Source organism: Tiliqua scincoides, chromosome 9 (assembly GCF_035046505.1).
Source record: "Tiliqua scincoides isolate rTilSci1 chromosome 9, rTilSci1.hap2, whole genome shotgun sequence".
Classification (NCBI taxonomy): Eukaryota; Metazoa; Chordata; class Lepidosauria; order Squamata; family Scincidae; genus Tiliqua; species Tiliqua scincoides.
The window spans coordinates 36525948-36544908 of record NC_089829.1 but is presented as its reverse complement, the minus strand read 5'-3'; the positions used below and the strand labels follow the sequence as shown (position 1 = coordinate 36544908).

Below are 18961 nucleotides of genomic sequence, written 5' to 3'. Positions count from 1 at the left end.
CTACAGCTACAACTTCTTAAATACAGTAAATCAGACAGGAAACATGGTGGATGATAATGACAGGGGCAGATTCAGCCTGGAGTAATAAGCTTTCGTACAGCATGTTCTGCAAATGTGTACACATGGCTGTGTTCCTGGGAGAATTCAAGGGAATTCACAAGCAAAGAAGGATTCCCAACAATGGGAAGCTGAAAAGATGAAGGTCCTTGACTGCAGAAAAATACCAAAGGCTGAAATTCAGTGCACACTTACACAGTGAAAGTAAGCCCTCTTGAACAGAGTGGGGCTTACTGCTGAATAAGCATTCGTAGGATTTTGCGGTAAGAATACAGTTGTTAACTTGACTTAAAATGTAATGGTAGTAGGAGAAATGGAAAGATGTATAAATGTTTTAATCCATTTTATTTGCACAAGAGCTTTCTGAGGTGGGTTAGGCTAAAAGAAGGTGACTGGCCTAACAACCCAATTCTGAGCTCCCAGTTCCCACTAGAGCAGCAGCGCCAAAGTGGCTACTGCTGTATCGGGAAGCAGCTGGAAGTCTCCTTGGGGGAAGGGAACTTTTGATACCTTCCCCGAGGGACAGCCCCAAGCACCTCAATGGAGTTTCTCAAGTCTGCACTGGCTATTTTGGCCCAACATGGAGTTCAGGATGTGGTGGAGCTCTCCTGCACCCCTCCCGTCCCAGTTCCTCCCCCCCACCCTTGTTTTGCTCTCCTCTCAGCAGCTGCACCACTGCCCAGCAGTCACACTTAACCACAGCGGCGGCATGTCCTCCTGCTGGCGCTGGGCCTGGTGCCGGACTGGCTTGGGCCCAGCATTGGTGCTCCCTACTCTGAAGGTGCTGTAAATGTGCTTCACAGCCCGTTTATGGCACCCAGTGCTGGCGTTGGGTCTCAGCGCTGCGCTGGGCCACTTTAGGATTGGATCCTAAATTCACCCAATGAGCTTCATGGATGACTAGGTTTTTGTCCCAGATTGTTCTGGCACCGTGTGTTGTACCTTGTTGGTTCTCTCGTATCCTTGCATGGAGAGAGGTGTGCATGCTTGGAAGATCGAGGGTGGGTGTGTGAAAGCCAAGTGGAGACATGTTCCTGGCTGAGTTCTTTGCCACCATTAGCATTTTGCTCCATCTCTTTTTAGTTCTCTACTGATATTTTTTTCTTCAAGCATTTAACTTTCCCTCATATCATCTCACTAATCTAATTTGACCCCTAAAAGTTGGTGTTGTACCTGAGGAAGAAGAAAAAGCACAGGTCGCTTCTTCCCCCCCCCTCCACAGCAGCTTTCAAGGGAAGATTCTGGATTGGGGAAATGGCATGAATGAAAGGGTTTAAGAGTCTCCCCCTTCCAGCTCCAGTGCTCTGTTAAAATGAGAGTCCACTGCAACTTATTTATTGTGGAGTGAAAAATCAACCTGCAATTGTGGATTTTCTGTGTCACATGTCTCGACCCTGAGCAGATGGAATGCTTGCAAATATTCTGTATCACCTCCACAGCTGAGTCAGGGATTAGACATAACTCATTCCCATTAAATAAAGCCAAGCATATACCGTCAAGAACTGTGATAGTTTGGAAAACAGCAACCTGCATTTACGTCAGCCTTTCCCCTTTGGTATGTTTATCTGATTGTGAGGGCACAGATTGACAAAATTGCTGTTTTTCTGCAAACCTGTGTCTTCTGATACCCCAATTCATCTCTCTACAATTGCATAAGAGCCTTAAAATATTATCCAAACTTGGCTTTTACTTTGCATATAGATATATAGATAGGCCTTGTGTGACATGTTTATACATTCCTTTTTTGAAATGAAATTTAGCCTAGGAAAACCTCCCTTGTAGTATCAAACCTGTGAAATTATAGGTGGTGAGTGAATTGATTGCGTCACCAGAGAATGGCAGCTTCTGCACTAAGCAAAATCATTTCTCACGTTTGCCATGATAATGTATCTGCTATATTTGTTGGTAAAACTGCACCATTTGCAAGTTGACGTAGTAGGCCAAGGTTGACTGTCTCTTATTTCTTATTAGCTTACTCCCCCTCAACTCTGAAGGCCACACTAGGTAATACTATACAATACAATAAGGATGAGTACCTAGGTGGTTGGTCACCCATCCAGTCATTGCCTAGGTCTGAACATGCTTAGCTTTAGCAAGATGATCAGTATATAATGCATCTTTGCACCAGAATCTGCAAGCATGAAGTCTATTTTCCCAGACAAGGGGAAATCAAATATTTGAAGGGTTGATGCACAGTAGAAGTGGAGGAATTACTCTCTGTGGTTCCTGAAGGCAGGACTAGAACCAGTGGATTACAACTACAGGGAGGTAGATTTAGGCTAGGCACGAAGAAGAATTTTCTAACTATAAGAGCTGCCTGGCACTGGAATAGTTTGCCTTGTGCAGTTGTGGGCTCCTTCTTGTTGAGCGTTTTCAAGCAGAGTCTGCCACCTGTCAGAGATGCTGTAGCAGTTGCCTGCACTGAGCAGGGATTGGACTAGATGACCTCCAAGGCCATTCCAATTATTATGCTGTAGGACTCTTCCACTTCTTTCCAGAGCAGACAAGCACAGTGAGAGAGTTCTGGATCATGTGGGAACCAGAGATAGCTGGGTGCAGCTAGTTCCTGCTGTTCTGGTTATGCTTGTCAGGTGTTGGTTAGGAATGGGGAGGCCACGCTGAGACCGGAGTGCTCTCCTGCTTGTAAACTAGCACAATGGATTGCCCCTGCTGGGAGTTTGCCAGGCAACACAAATCACTCGAGGAGCTTAACGTGTCCTCTCTGTAACAAATGCCCAATTTAATGGCTGCGTTTAGGTGTTTGAGACCCCACAGCATTTACAACAAACAGTGATGGCTCTATTATGATAATACACGAAAGCTACATTATGAAATAAATGCATTTTAAGGTTTTCCTTGGCAACATAATGCAAGGATCATTCTGCATGTTGGTACTAAAGAATCAAAAACAGCTTAGTAAGTGGATGTGAGCACTGTTTCTTGTCATCCACTTAATGGATCTACTGTTGAATTTGTGTTCTTTCCAGTTCTCTTGCCTTAATCAATGAAAAATTGTTATTTTCCCCCCCTCTCTCAGTGCCACAACACAAGTCATTTTCTGCACTCAATAGATATTCCCCGTCAATTCTTTCAGCGTAAAAATATTTGCCAGTTTTCCTAAGTTCTTGAGTCATTTGCTTGGTTCTTGGCAATCGGAAAGAGTCCATCTTTCTTGATTAATAACGTGGCATTTAATAAGACCAAGTTCAGCTGCTGGTGGCATACTGAAGCTTGAACAAGCACAAAAGGTTTTTTGTTCACTGATCAGACAGCAAACAGGCCTTTGGATCTCATTTGTGGGGTTGAACCAACAGTGAATTTCTGGAATCAATAAAGAAGGCTGGGAGGTATTCAAACATCACCTAGGGCACAATCCTACACTGCGCTGGAACAGGCAAGCCAAGAGGCTTGCGCTGTATCCAGTACAGGATAGGGGCCAACAGCTCAGCCAGAAGCAAGGGGAAACTTTCCCCTTACTTCTGGGCAAGGTGCCCTTGCCCCTATGGGTCTTCTCGAACCTGTGCCACCTCTTGAGGTGGCGCAAGTCCAAGAAGGGCGGAGCAACTTCAAGCTGCTCCAAACTCCCTGGGAATGGTGGTTGGGATCAGGCATAACTGCAGGATCCCAGCCCTGCCTCCCACCCACCCTCCACATAAGTGTTTTTCAGCTGCAATCCTATGCACAGTTTCCTGGGAGTAAGCACCATTGAACACAATGGAACTTACTTCTGAGTAGACATGAATAGGATTGTGATGTTAATATCATATTTAAAATTGTCGTACAGGGATCTTGACATTGTATTCAGAGCCCAAACATGGTGCAGGAGGGAAAAAAATCACTTTAGGCTTGAGGTTGAAAGAGGTCTAAACTGTGCTTCAAGTAGAATTGTGCCATCCTGGCTATCCTTGTGCCAGCCTTATTCAGGCTGACATGTATTTGCGCCGGCCCAGCTGACACCGTGCTTTATGGCATGTTTGTGGCACCCCTGGCCAGCCCATCTCCTGTTTAGGATTGCGCCCAAAGTTTGTAATACATTTTATTTATATCTAAGCTGTGATGTGAGCTGTGAATCTAGGGCCCCACAAAAAATGTTTCCAATTGGAGCCCCACGTCTCCTGCCCCTAAGAGGCAGAACCAAGGAGCAGCTGGTAGACCCAGTGAGATAACATTTACTGTTGCAGCCTCCCCTTGGCCTTTCATGCAACCCATTCCCCACTGGCCCACCTCCTCCGGATTCTTTTTGTACATAGTAATACGTTCTTGATGCGACATAAAAACTTTACCAAACTCAGACAAACAAACACGAGAGAAGAAGTTGGGTGCTGTGATTTGGCATGCATTGTTTTGCTTCTTTCATTAATTCTTGCTGCCAGGCTGTATGCTCAGATGAACAATAGCTTGGGCCTGCAAAGATCAATACCAGATCGCTGATAGTGCCTATCTAGTCAAAGAGTAGATTATTTGATAAATGGGGTGGTCCATATGTTTTGACATTTGTTAGCTGTATAGCCCAGACCAAACTAGCCAACTGCGAGCTCTATCATAAAACACCCAGCAGGAGTAAATAGAATATTTCCGTTGTGGTCAAAACCCTATCTGGTCTTGTGTTAAAAGCAGCAAGTAATAGATTCCTTGTGAATGGAGTAAGAACTTGAGTGTAGTTAAATTCGGGCGGGATTTGTTTTGTCCCAGAATCCAAAGCTTTGCTCTGGGATGACAGAAAGTTATTTGGGATGTTTTAGAATCATGCCCTATTGAGGTGAACTTGGAAAATATTTGCTAGTTGTCCATTTGCTGTATAGCGAAATAGTAGCCAAAAACACTTCAGGAGCACTCCCTTGGACTGAAAGCAGCTCCAGGGGTGTCATGATTGTGGGGGACGTGGCAAAAAGTCTTTTGAGATCCCAATGTGCCATGGTCTTGGCCTTGACCACCTCCCCCCTCCCTGATTGATATTATGTTATATGTGTGTGTTTGGCCTAACTATTTTTTCCTTTGCTTTTTAAGAGCCCAATCCTGAGCTTGGTACGCCAGCATACAGCGGTGCGCACTGTCACAAATGTGCCGTAAAGCACGTTTGTAAGGTTTAGTGCCAGCTGACCACCAGAGCTGGCCATGTGCAAGCCTGCGCTGGGCTAGCACTAATGGGAGGTCGGCAGTCCGCTGCCAGGCAGTCACTCAAACTGCCTGGCGGCGGAGAGTTGAGTGGGGGTGTGGGGAGAGGTGGAGGTGTTCTGGGGCAGGGAGAGGCAGGGAAAGGGTGGGGAGGAGGTGTGGGGGGGCAGAGCAGGGTGGAAGGAGGGCAGGACTGGTGGAGGTCAGCTCCACCAGATCCTGAGCCTCATGTGGGACTGTGTGGTCTGACATGGGACTCTCTGATTCTGCAGCAGCTCTAGAGCTACCATAGAATCGAGCAGCCCCATTTCAAGGCTCCTTCCCTTACCCAGGGGAAGGGGATGAAAGCCCCTTACCCCAAGGAGCTGCTGGCAACTGCCTGCTTGTATGCTGGGTACTGCAGCAGCCATTTTGGTGCCGCGGCAGCCCTGTGCGCCAGGCAGCTCAGGATTGGGCAGTAAATTATGCATGGGGGCAGGGGTCGCTAGCTGAAGCAGTTGACTCAGGCAGCAGACTGGCGGGAGACCCTTATCTCTGTCCACTTACTGGCCTGTATCGTCCTTCCCATTCCCTGGATTGGAAAAGGGTGAGGAATTGGGGAGGGGAGTACTGAGTTAGAACATTGGTGAATGGGAGAAGAAGAGAGTGGCACATCTTTGGGTAAGGGGGGCAGCATTTGGTATGCTGCCTCAAGCATCAGGAGGTCTAGGGCTGGCCCAGGGGTGTGTGTGTGTGAAATGCTATGTGACTGCAGCAGCAGCTTTTAGGTCTTCATCCCTGCTCTGGTTCATAACCTGTTTATGCTCCTCCATAAAAATAGTTATGCATTTTGCACTGCTATTGTGGATAGAGCAGCTGCCCTTGCAGCATGTGGAAGGCTAGTGCTGGATGCTCTTCTTGGTGCATGTGTGCATGTGCAGCCAAGCATTTTCAGATTCAAAGTCTCCATGTGAATTTGCCTCAGCTGAGAATGGAACGCTGCAAAAATGGCCACCGGTCTCTTAAAGTGTACAATTTTTAAAGATGTTTTTTATTCATCTGAAGTCATCACTCTTTGAGTGCCACTGAAGTCCCCTTTCTTCAGACAGATTTTTTTTTTCCCCATTTGTCTGGTGTCTCTGGTATATCTATGAAAACAGAAGTGTTATTAACATATTAATGATCAGATGTTATGTGTTAGGCTTGCATTTTAAAAGTCCTCTGCAATGGAGAAGGATGATTTGACAGTCTTAATTCAACACTAGGCAACAAATAAAGCTTATAATGAAATTAACATAAATCCTTGGTGTTAATCATTCAGCATTATTGATAGCCGTATTAAAAGGAAGTAACGCAATCTTGGACACGCAAAAGGCAAATGCTCTGCTTTTTCCAGCTGTCCTGAGATGCTCTGAGCACATATGGTGCGAGTGTGCTGGCTTCCTTTCTCATTTTCCTCCTCCACTTTGAGCTGTCAGCTACCCCACTTCCCTTTTCTCTCTCCACAGATTGCAGAGTTTACTTTTTGCCATTTTTTTAAAACTTCCAGAGTGCCAGATTTCTGGAGCAGGTCAGAAATCTATCGGCATCTGCAGCTGTCATCAGTCACGCAACCAGCCTGGGAGAAGTAGGGAGGTGACGGTGCTGCAGCCGATATTCATCGCTTTTAATTTGGGAAGCTTTGCTTTCACTTACTCTTTTAGCTTGCAAATCAAAGAGGTATGGGATAATGGTGGCAGGCTCAGAAACTTTTGAAAAGTAAGGATCCTGATCACAGGAAAATGTTCTTCATCCATGTGGTTGTATGTATGTGGTCTCTCTATAAATGTCCTTAAGCCACTGGTTCCCAAACTTCCTGGGCTCATGGTGCGCCTGCAGCTGCTTCTTCCCAGCTCAGTTAGGTGCTGCATCTAGGATTGATCCAAGATTGTGGTGCCCAGGAGAACAGGTAGGAGGACATCCATCAGCACCCCTGTGTGTGTGCTGTGATCCCCTAATGCAGGGTTGCCCAAACCCCGGCCCTGGGGCCACTTGCGGCCCTCAAGGCCTCTCATTGCGGCCCTCAGGGAGCCCCCAGTCTCCAAGGAACCTCTGGCCCTCCAGAGATTTGTTGGAGCCCACACTGGCCCACCACAACTGCTCTCAGCGTGAAGACAACTGTTTGACCTCTTGCGTGAGCTGTGGGATGAGCGCTCCCTCCACTGCTTGTTGTTTCACGTCTGTGATGTGGTAGTTGCAGCAAAGGAAAGGCCAGCCTTGCTTTGTGCAAGGCCTTTTATAGGCCTTGAGCTATTGCAAGACCTTCATTCATTCATATAAGTTCCACCTCTAGTATATTAATTTATGTAAATTTATTCACATTTTAAATGTAAATTAATTTTTCTCTCCTCGGTCTCCGACACAGTGTCAGAGAGATGATGTGGCCCTCCTGCCAAAACCTTTGGACACCCCTGCCCTAATGCAATGTGTTACACGCTTTGGAAAACCCTGCCTTAATCAATGCTGGTACCAGGTTGCTGTATATCCTGGATGAACCTCAGCACTGGGCTACCATCCACCTCACACCTACCCTTATGACACACTGGTGTGTTACCATTGTCAGTGGTACAGAAGGTTCAGGGGTTGGCTAACTCAGCGAGCCCTTGGATAGCTGTGAGCTCTTCACCAGATATCACCATTACACTTAGCTCAGGGCTGGAACTTGCTACCGCAACCCTCCCTCCCATCCATACTTGTTCATTACAACATCTGAAAAGGCTCTAGTTTCTTTAACTGACATTTATTTTCCACATTTCTATACCACCCTTCCTCCAAGGAGCTCAGGATGGTGTACATGAGTCCTCCCCTCCTTTTGTCCTCACAACAATCCTGTGAGGTAGGTGAGGCTGAGAAAAAGTGACTGGCCTAAGGTAACCCAAGAAGTTTCATAGCTGAGTGGAGATTTGAACCTGAATCTTCCACATCTTAAGTCTAACCCCCAATCCACTACACCATCCTAGCCTAACATTATCAGTTACAGAAACACATATCCTTTATGTAGGCTTGACGAGCACACTATACAGCAGCCTAATGCCTGGGAGTGGCGCCCCCTCCCACAAGTACAAATGGGTGCCTTAATTTCATGCTTTAAAAAATACTTGAGTTGACCTCCCCTTAATTCCTATATTTTAGCCATTTTGGTGTCATGGCTCAGTAATCGTTCATTAACTGCAGTGCTTTTCAAATGAAGAGCTGAGATGAAAATTTTTCTTAATGATGACAAGTGATGTAATTTAGTTTTATCCCTGTATTACAGTGGGTGCCCGCTAGCGCCACTGTAGTTAAGGGTCTGTCACTGATTCTATTATAGCAAATCCCCCTGTTTTGAAAGGGGCTTATAATTCAAACTGATTCACTCTGGATTTAAAAGTGTCACTGTAGTCTAAGCCCTGGGGGTTGTTTTCATATACAAATTGGGAAGGGTTCTAGGTTAATTGCCTAAATTGTGAGAATAAAAAAAATGAATGGAGGGTTCTTTATTTCCTTTATTGTTTGAGATATTGACCTGTTGAGATGTCATACAAAATATCTATATTGGTCTGTATTATCTCTTGCTGTTAAAATGGAGACATAGACATATGTGGAGCACAATCCTTTCCCTCCTGAGTGCTTTAATTAAAAATACTTAAATAGTTAATGTATTTCTTTCCATTTTTTTTATCCTACCTTTTTGGTTGCACTGGAGACTTCGAGATTTATATTTATTTATTTATTTATACAGGTATTTATATACCGCCTTTCTTTGCTCGTCAGATTTCTCCTCAGACTTTAATCCAAGGCGGTTTACATAGGCAGGCTGTTCTAAACCCCCGTAGGGATTTTTACAATTGAATAGTTCTAGTCTTTCATAGAACTCCTTCCAGCTGGATTCCTTCCCGGTCTGGCCTCTCTCTGGCCCTTCACCTCCCATGCTCCACTTGACGGCAACTCCTCTCTGCCACCGAGGGTCAGCTCATCAGTATATCAGCGTGTCCTCAGTTCTCGGGTACTTCCGTTTGTTTCGAACTGGCAGCCTCAGATCTTCAGGCATACAAGGCGGCAGCTCTACCAACTGAGCCAGACATATTGGATTAAAAGTCATCCCTAAACTCTGCACACTAAAAGTGGTGCTTCTAGTCCTGGGTCAAATACGCTCTGGTGCCCCCCCTCTTGGGCCCTTTGGGGCTACCTGGGTGAAGAGAGAAGGGGCAGTGTTGCTTTTCTCAGAGCTGAGGCAAGCAGGTGCCACCATTTTAATTCCTCTACAATGCCCCGATGTAGTGTTGCTTCAGACATTGTGGAGGAATTCAAGCAACAGTTCCAGTCCCTCACTGAGAAAGAGGGAGACTTTGGGCGCAATCATCCTGGCTACTTTATCCTTATAGGTAAAGGAAGATGGTGGCTGCCGAAGGACACCGGCTTCTTCCAAAAGGAAGGAGAAAGCTTATATTGGTGCTAGTGACAAGTCCTTGGAACACTATGTTGGAGTCAACATCTTTTTCACCAGGGCCTCAGGGGCTGGCTGTTAATGGTCCTGGGCCTGTGGTCAGTGTCCAAATTGACTGACACTGATGTGTACTCTGGTACTGCCTGCTGACCCTCCCTGGAGATCACAGGAAAGGGCCAATGAGATTGCAGAGCACATTTTAGTAGTGCCAGAGCAAAGATAGCAGATAACTCAGTACAACTTAGGCACAGAGGTGTGTTTGATACATTTTCAGCTCAGTGTCAAATGTGAAAAACGATCTTTTAATCTGTCTTGTCCCATCATCATCATCCTAAAGAGCACTATGAACACAGCAGAAATTGGAGTAGCAAACTTAATAACTAGATGAGTTTGCAAAGATATCTGAAAACTTCAAACAGACCATCTCTTTATCTTACATGTGGGCAACATCACCCAAACAAAGGTCATAACTACTTGCTATCCAGTAGCAAAAAAAAAAAAAACAAAACAAAACAAAACAAAAAAACAAAAATCACTGGAAAAGAAAAAAGTATTCTCTAATACATATGGGTTTTTCCCAAGGTTTTAAAACCTCCAGGGCAGTTTGAAACCCATGTTTTTCATTGAACTGTGTCTTTTTGAAATTCACAAGCTTGACATGTCATTGGCATGACGTGTCTCAGCCTGTTACACTGAAATGCCACATTACACTGTGTGACGAGACAGGCCAACAAAAAGGGACACGACACATCAGCCCGATGGGATGTCAAGCTTGAGAAATTCAAGTCGTGCCGCTCACTTCATATATACATCGGGGGGGGGGGGAGAAAGAGAGATCTGTTTAGCTTTGATATGTGAAACAGTGGTTTTAATACTTCTCTAAAAAGCTTCTTTATCTAAAAAGCTCAACAGGGTCCTCTACAGTCCTTTCCAAAATGCTTCAAACATGCGTGTTTTTTGCACACTTTGTTTTCATGAAAATCCTTATTGCTCAGTGCTGTTTGTGGTGTGACAGTCTTGAGTTCACAGCAGTATGTAATAGAGCTGAACTGAAAATTTTCAAAGCAACTTTTTCTGTTCTAATTTCAGAGCTGGGCTGGGTAGTGTTGGGGATTTTCTGAAATAAACTGCCTCCAGTTACCTTTTTCACTGCTGTTAGAGCATACTGAATTTCTCTTTCTGCTTGCATGGTGCACCAGGTTTTTCAAAAGGCCTTTCTGTTTCTTTTCCTCTCTAGACTGAAAACATTGCTTCCTCCTTCTGCCCTCACTCTGATCTGGCTTCGTGATGATTCTGAGTGAGGGAAGAAGAAAGAGACAGTGTATTCAGTCTGGAGAGGAAGAGGAGCAGAAAGATCTTTGAAAGGTAAGCATCCAGCTGTAGCAGGAAAGCTGAATGATACTGCAGGTAAGTGGGACAACCACCCCTGTTTGCGTACCCTATGCAAATGGACAAAATGCCCCCCCCAACTTTTCAGTCTGCCAGCAGAATGAGAACTTGGTGTGTGTGTGTGTGTGTGTGTGTGTGTGTGTGTGTGTGTGTGTGTGTGTGTGTGTGTGTTTTTGCTGTGCTCTAGCAATGAGTGCTGACCTTTGGTCAACTTGCAGGCAGTCGTGTATCTAGGGGGCAATGGGGGCAAATGCCCTGGGTGCCAGGCTTGGGGGGCAGAGTGATGACCCACTCCCCTGGGCACTGGATTTTTGGTGCAACCTGAAACTGTTCTGATAGTGACTCCAGGAGCACAACCACTGTTGGCGTGGTTTTGCATCAATTTGAGATTCATCCTCTTTTCCTCACCTTTCTTTAAAGGGGAGAAGAAGAGGGTGGCCGTTAGAATGGCTAGGTAGCCGGCTGGAAGCAACACTCACCTCCTCCAATTTCAGAGGAGGCGTGCACTACTTCTAGCTCTGATGGAGCCATTTATGTTGCTGCTAGTGGTGCAAAAGTCTCCATTGGAGCTTTTCTGCACTGCTGGAAGCAGCGCCTGCCTCCTCTGATTTCAGAGGAAGTGAGCGCTGTTTCTAGCGGTATGAAAGGCTGCATTGGAGCCTGGGCTGCCTCCTTCCTCCCCCCCCCACTTTTTAAAAGGGGAAAGGAGGAGGCCCTGTGGAAGTAATTGCAGTGATGTCACCGCAATTAGTTCTGGATGGAGGGGTGGCCCCTGGCTGGAAAAGCACTAGGACCACCACTGCTTGCAGGTTTGACAGTGATACAAAAAAACCAACATGAGCAGTAGAGGACTACAACTGTAATCCAAGAGAACCATATTGGTGGACTGGATGTTCTGAATTATTTTTTTCCTTGCCTGGTTGAATGCGTAAACCACTTGAAAGAGTGATTTGCCCATCCCACCAAGCAATTGATTGAAGTTATTTTTTTCAAGCACCCCTGTCTGGACATTCAGAAGGCTCACTAGGAGGGCATCAGTGGCTATTTTCAGTTCTGATCTCTCAGGTGAAAGACATGAATTCCCAAAACCTTCTTAGGTTTCTAGGAATATCTGGAGATGCCAAGGTTTACAAATGGATTATTGGCATGCAAAACATTTGTCTTTCCACTGAGCTATTGACCCTGTCATTCCACCTCTTTCTTATATTTGCAGTGGAGGAGAGAGTTCATTTAGGCTTGTTGTAGCTGGGAGGGGGCAAAATGGTAAGTACTGCAGGAGCTGCAAAGCATTGTGTAAGTGGCCACTCCCACTTGCCGTTGGAGCCATTCCGGGTAGTGCAGATGCTCGCCAAACCAAACAAAGTCTCCTGTGCATTGCTGGCACTGCCCAGAATGGCTCTGACAGCAAGTGGGAGGGGCCTCTTACATGGTGCATTGCGGCGCCTGCTGTACTTACCACTTTGCCCTCCTCTAGCTGTATTACTGTGCATAGGAGCAGTGGTGGTCCTGGCAGTTTTCCTGTCAGGGGCCGCTCCCCAACCCAGAAGTAATTGCGGTGATGCCATAATCACTGCAATTACTTCTGCACTGCCTCCTCCTTTCCTCCTTTTAAAAAAGGGGGGAGGAAGGAGGTGGCTCAGGCTCTGATGGAATGTTTTGCATTGCTGCTAAGTGGTGCAAAAGGCTCAACTGGAACTGTTTTGCTCCCCTGGAAGTGGCACCTAGAAGGAAGCGACACTTGTCTCCTGGGCGCCACTTCTAGCAACGCCATAAAGCTCCAATGGAGCCTTTTGCGCCAGTGAGCAGCAGTGTGAAAAGTTCCATCAGAGCTAGAAGTGACTCATGCCTCTTCTGAAATTGGAGGAGGCAAGCACACCTTCCAGCCAGCCATGCAGCCATTCTGAGGGCCACCCTCTTCTCCTCCCCTGTAAAGAAAGGGGATGTAGGCACTGTTGGCGCAGTTCTGGATTGCACCAACAAAGCCAGTGTGGGGGGAGGTGGTCACGGTGCCACCCCCAAGCCTGACACCTGGGGCATTTGCCCCCATAGCCCCCTGTGTACACCACTGTTAGGGGGGAAAGGAAGCAAAGATACAAGCACTGAGTTGACTATGAGATTAAAGGCTACTGAGACAGCGAGATTTCGCCTACGCTCTCTCCAGAAAGCAACGATTATTTATGCTCCCCCATAGTAGCAACAAAAGTATTTCAATAATCTCCAAAGAGTTTAAGAACAATATACTTAATTGCTATGAGTAATTTCAGAGCTAATTAATGTGATAAATCTCCAGAGCGAAGTATTCTTAGTTAATGATCAGCATAAAATGAAATAGGTTAAGGTTCTCCCATGCAAATGTATGCACTCGCTAATGTTACTCTTCATGTGAAATGGTGGAAATAAACACACACTCACAAACACGTGCATTGATAATTAACTCTAAAGGTAGAACTAGTGTAATCCGCATACCATTAAAAGCAAATGTCATACAGCACATCAATAACGTTGCCTGCGTGTAGCTCGTTAAATTAATGTATGTTTTAATTTTTAATAGAAAATGAAAAGTAGTTGCACTATATAGTTGATCTGCCTTTTATTTTTAACCTAAAAAAGTGAGTTATTGGCACCAAAGCACATCTAAAACCCCAATGTGTAACTTTAAAGTTACTGGATTTAGAAATATTTTTCATTATGAAGAGCATCTGGGTTTATCTTTTTGCTTTTATTTTTTGTTTCCTGCTTTTTGAATAAGCAGGAAACATGTTGCTATTTGGCTTTGGCTGTGAACAGAACTTAACTTGAATGGAAAATAAGTTTACAGTCAATGAGCAGACTGCAGGTATCCCCCTCGAATCTGTGGTCCCTTATCTGCGGTTTCACTTATCCGTGGTTCTCAAATTTCCCCCTCTGTTGAACTCATGACTCACCTCTCTTTGTCTGCAAATGCTTTGTAAAAGGAAGCTGTTTGGAAGACAGCTGAACACAGAACTCATAGCTGCTAGAGCAGTGGTTCTCACACATTTAGCACCGGGACCCACTTTTTAGAATGAAAATCTGTCAGGGTCCATCAGAAATGATGTCATGACTGGAAGTGACATCATCGCTCAGGAAAATGTTTAACAATCCTAGGCTGCAATCCTACCCACACTACCCAGGAGTAAGTGTCATTGACTATCATTGTTAAAAGAATATACATAGTAGCTTGTTAAAAGTACAGGTCTGTATCATTTCCCCAGATGCAGTCACATACCAGGGTAGCATCAAGTCTAACATATTAAAAATAAAATATTGAAATGAATGGGGTCCCACCTGAAATGGGCTCGCAACCCATCTGATGGGTCCCGACCCACAGTTTGAGAAACACTGTGCTAGAGGAATGCCAGAAGAGGCAACAGTGAGAATGCTAAGAGGAGGCGGAGTCTAGCAGTCCTGCTATCTGTCTGCTCCTCTGCTTCAGCTTCCTATTAGTATTCTCACTGTTGCCTCCTCTAGCATTTCTCCAGCAGCTATGAATCTAGCATTCAGGGACAATGGTGTCACTAGCAGGGTGTGGGCTGCACCAGGTAATGCCGGGGGGGAGGTGACGACACCACTACTGGCCAAAATTTTTAAAATCCTGATATTTTCTAATAATACCATCATATATCAATCAATGCATAATTTAATGCTGATTGCAATGAAACAAACTATTAAAATATCTCTATTTTATAAAAGGTTATAGCCAAAAACCATTGGGATGGGGTGATGATGCATCACCATGACCACCGTCTGGGTTTTTTTGCCCTGCCCACTACATGGGAGAAGGTTCATCATGGGGGTGATGCACTGGCCTCCTGTACAGGGTGACACAAACCCTAGTGACACCACTGTTCGGCTGTCTGCTTCCTTTTCCAGAACGTTTCTGTTTGCAGAGTGTTTGCAAATGAAGAGAGGCAAATCATGAGCACAATGGGGGGAATTTGAGTAGGGTTTGCTACTATGCACAGATTCAGGTATCCCTACTATGCACAGCATGAGTGTATCCCCCATGAATATGGGGTGTGTGTGTGTCCTGTATAGATAGACAGAGGTTTACAATACTTGTTTGCCACTAACTGGGTTATTCAAAGTCACCTTCATAAAGCTTCACAGGAGTGGGAATTTGATCCCGACTCTCCCCAGTTCTAGCCGACCCCTAACTAATATGCCGCTCTTGCTCTTGGCATTGATCTAATTTTTATTTGACTATATGGTTCCACTGAACCTTCAACTGGGGCAGCAGTTCAAGAAAGTTGCCTCCAGCTTCTGAAAAGCGCCAAGTTCATCCAAGGTGGGTTTCATTTTGGCTCCTCCCACAGTGCATGAATTGCTTGGGTTGTGCAAATCACTGCATCAGTGCAGGGTCATGCATTGATATTGCGTCGGGCTTGCAAATCGGTTCTCCTTGTGTGAATGCTAGTCTACGATTTGCGTTTGGCCATTGCATCCAGGCTAGGGTTAGAGTGAGGATGCAAGGCAGGAACGCTGGATCGTGTGAGCATCCCTGCTTAAATTCAAGCAAGTAGAAGCAAGGTGGACACCACCCATTTTGAGCAGATCCCTGCTGGTGTTCTGCTCTTGCCTCCCTTGCACAACGTTCCTCCTCCAAGGTAAGAGCACTTAACCTGGAGGAAAGAGAAGGCAGAGATGGTGGGACTTCTGGAACAAGAGGTCTTATTAAAAAACAGTCTCTAACCAAAATGTTTATTATTTCTCTTGTTGCTTCAATGTATCCTGTACAGATGTGGTTTAGTTATTACAGCTGTGCCAAATATTCTCCAGTTTTGGTTTCAAATAAAAACTGTGCGTGCAGATGGTTTTTCTTCTAGAATACCCAGATTATGTCTTTCTTTAGGTCCTGTTTGGCACCATTGTTTCCTCAGCTGTTGCTGCTTACTCCTTAGTAGATCAGCCAAATGGGTAATTCCTCCCTATCAGGGATCCCATGGGGAATAGGATGACGATGATGTCATGCTACATAGCCAATTGGAATGGGCTGTTGTGATGTCACTCAAGGGCAGAGAGGGTCGTCTTAACCCACTTCTGCCCAGCCCACAGGTGTACACATTTGAACCCTGTTGATTTATGCAACATTGGGTAGAAATGGTTTAATATTTTTAACAGTATTTTCTTTCCCAAGGTCTGACAAATCACTATTGCCAATAAGGAGAAAATTTGTGGGGAGGGAGCATTATTTGACACTGTCCAGACCACAGAGTCTCTAAGTTGGCCTTTGAACCCAAGCCTTCCAGATCAACTGGACTGAACCGGGTCTTATTTGTTCTTGGCTGTTTTTCTAGATTCATTGTAGTTTCTAAGTACTGCATTCTCTTTTTCTGAAACTTTTTGTCCGCAGCAAAGTAATGTGTGACTAATGCACTTCTTCCAGAGATGCTGGTTTCATGCTTTCCTTTTAAGTTTCTTTCTAATACTTAACTTTCTTTTTTCATTTTACAAGTTGGGAAGTAAGAGGGGGGAAAAAAACACAAAACACTTTCTCAGTCGATGACATTACTGTCACCTGCTTAAAACAGTATGAAGTTCTTCAAGTATCAGAATACTCTCCAGGGTTCACTGTTTTCCATCTAAGCATTTATTTCAGTCAAAATACTTCACGTTTTTGCTCTACACACTGACACTTCAAGAAGAGTAAAAACATGTCATTTTAAAAGGAAGCATCTCCTTTCTGTGCAAAGAAAGCATTCTCCTTCTCTCCCCCTCCCCACGTTGCAGGTATATCGCAATATTGAGGCTACAAATCACACCTTCTATTACAAGAAGCAGGGTTCAAGAAAAAGCAGGCAGAAACGGGTCTTATCAAGATTGTAATTGAAATTGGTGGAATTTAGATCTACCTACAAATTATCCCTTTCACCTCTGATTTTTTTTAACGCTTCTTCTTCTTTTGAACAATGCCATGTTTTGCTTTGTCTTAATAAACCCTCCAATTAGCAAGCCCTGTTCCCATGAAAAGGATTTTTTTTTTCTTCCTCCCCTGCTTTGCATGTAAAAATATTTGTCATGTCATTTGCCCGGAGGTGCCAAGGGAGATGGGGGGCAAGGGAGAAGCCGTCGTGCCCATCTCCTTGTGAAAACATGACGGAATCTTTTGAATATGCGAATGGAAAGACCTGCTATTCGAGATGTCATGTTTTCTCCCCCCTCTGTTGTTAGCCAGGAGACAACATGGAATACTTTGGTTTACCTGTGTAATCCCAGGGTGTCCCAGGTGCCAGGCCTTGCTGTTAAAATCGGCATGTCTCCTGTCAGAAATGGTTGGAGTGAGACAAAGACGGCATGACCACTGGGCACAACAAGCTACAGAGGTCAGGTTTCAAGGACAGCCTGTGTGGCAGTGATGGGCTAGTGACAAGTTGTCAAGTGAGCAAATATAAAATGGAAACGGGGAAGGGGGGGGAGAAGGAACAGAGCGGAGGGGAAGGAGAGGAGCTGTTTGGGAGAAGAAAGGCAAAAGTTCTGTTGCTCATGATGAAATATTCAGGGAGCAGCGAGGAAAGGAAGGAACAGATTACGCTGCTAGGTCTTTTTGCTTTGAAAAAGAAGACGGAGAAATACAGGTGGCATGCTGCTCGCTGGCAACCTGCAAAATAGCCCCAATTAGAATAAATTTTCCCCCATATAATTAAAATTTCCCCCCCATATCATTTGTCTTGTGGCAAAAGCTAATTTGTTTTAGTGTGTATTGTCATGAAAACCCATCCTTTTCATCAAGTGCATGAAATCCTCAATAGGCACAGCTCTGTGTGCATTTGTTTTGTACGCATACCTGGATCACCTGTCCATTAGCCTCTGTTAACTGGGAAGAGGCACTTTTTAAAGGGTTGGTCCTCTTATATTTAGCAGGAAGAGAGCAACTGCTCCTTTCCCACCCCAGCATGGCTTCTTTTCCAGGGGCTGTTTGTGGAGTGATCCTTTTGCACCTTGTGTTAAGCTTGTAATCTCTTTGGGGGCAGGGAGCCAGTTCTTGAGTTACTTATGTACAGTGGCATACTAAGGTCATTTGGCACCAAGAGCCCATGAATTTTTGGCACCCCCCAATGACAAAATTATTTCTAGTAACAGTCATGACATGAATAATGTTAATGGCCAGAGAAGAAGCACAGGCAGTGAACATTTTCTTTTATTGAATGTGTGTGTGTGTGTGTGTGTGTGTGGTACTAACTTTGTAAGTCTGTATATTTCTATTTGTATGTTTATATACAACTTTGTATATATAACCATACCAATAAATATGCTTCTCTTTGTGGACGGCTGCAACCAGCACTAACCAAATCACGGCTGCAGCCAGGGTCACTGCCTCCACTGCTGCCATCTTGTGGCAGCCTCTTGGACACCCCCCTGCAGCCTGGCACCCAGGGTCAGGGATCCCCAAGCCACCTTCTTCATTTGTCACTGGCTATGTAAACTATTTGTCAACACTCTCATTGAAAAGCAGTATATAAATATTCTTAATAATAATAAGTGCTCTTGGGAATAGGAAAAAAAAGTTGAAAACAGCTGAGTACATTAACGGAAGCCCCCATGACTGCCTTCCCATTGCAGGATACAACACACATCCCTTTGGCATGGCTGTGTCAGTGCTAGAAAGTTGGATAGGATTGGATAGGATTAGTCATGTGATAGAATTCCCAACGCACAAGTAAGTGCACAGAGTAAGCAGAGGCAAACAGCATCAGCTCCTCCTCCACGTCAGAGAAAGAAGTCCTGCAACACTGAGGTGCTCCCAACCTACTGCAACCTTCCCAGCTGTCTCTGCTTCTGATCCTGACTGATCCCAAATACCCAAATGCCTCCCCTTCTCTCTCATTCACACACTTACCTATCTGCCTTAACGTTAGCCTTAGTTGTGTTTATTATTATTCATTTAATGGCATGATGCTTTACACAAAAGAGAGGTCTCTGCCATGAGGAAATTTCAGT

The 18961-nt window shown here is 45.0% G+C and overlaps 1 long non-coding RNA gene across 2 annotated transcripts; it reads right to left on the bottom strand.

The window, feature by feature from the left end:
• Positions 1–6173: 6173 nt before the first annotated feature.
• Positions 6174–17391, bottom strand: LOC136660552 (uncharacterized). 2 transcript variants are annotated; one of them, XR_010794905.1, is made up of 3 exons: positions 17226–17389; positions 8857–9241; positions 6174–6299 (listed from the first exon to the last, which is right to left on the bottom strand). It is a non-coding gene; the product is annotated as an uncharacterized lncRNA (long non-coding RNA). The 2 variants fall into 2 exon arrangements; XR_010794904.1 differs by lacking the exon at positions 6174–6299 and having other exon boundaries at positions 8878–9241; positions 17226–17391.
• Positions 17392–18961: the final 1570 nt, after the last annotated feature.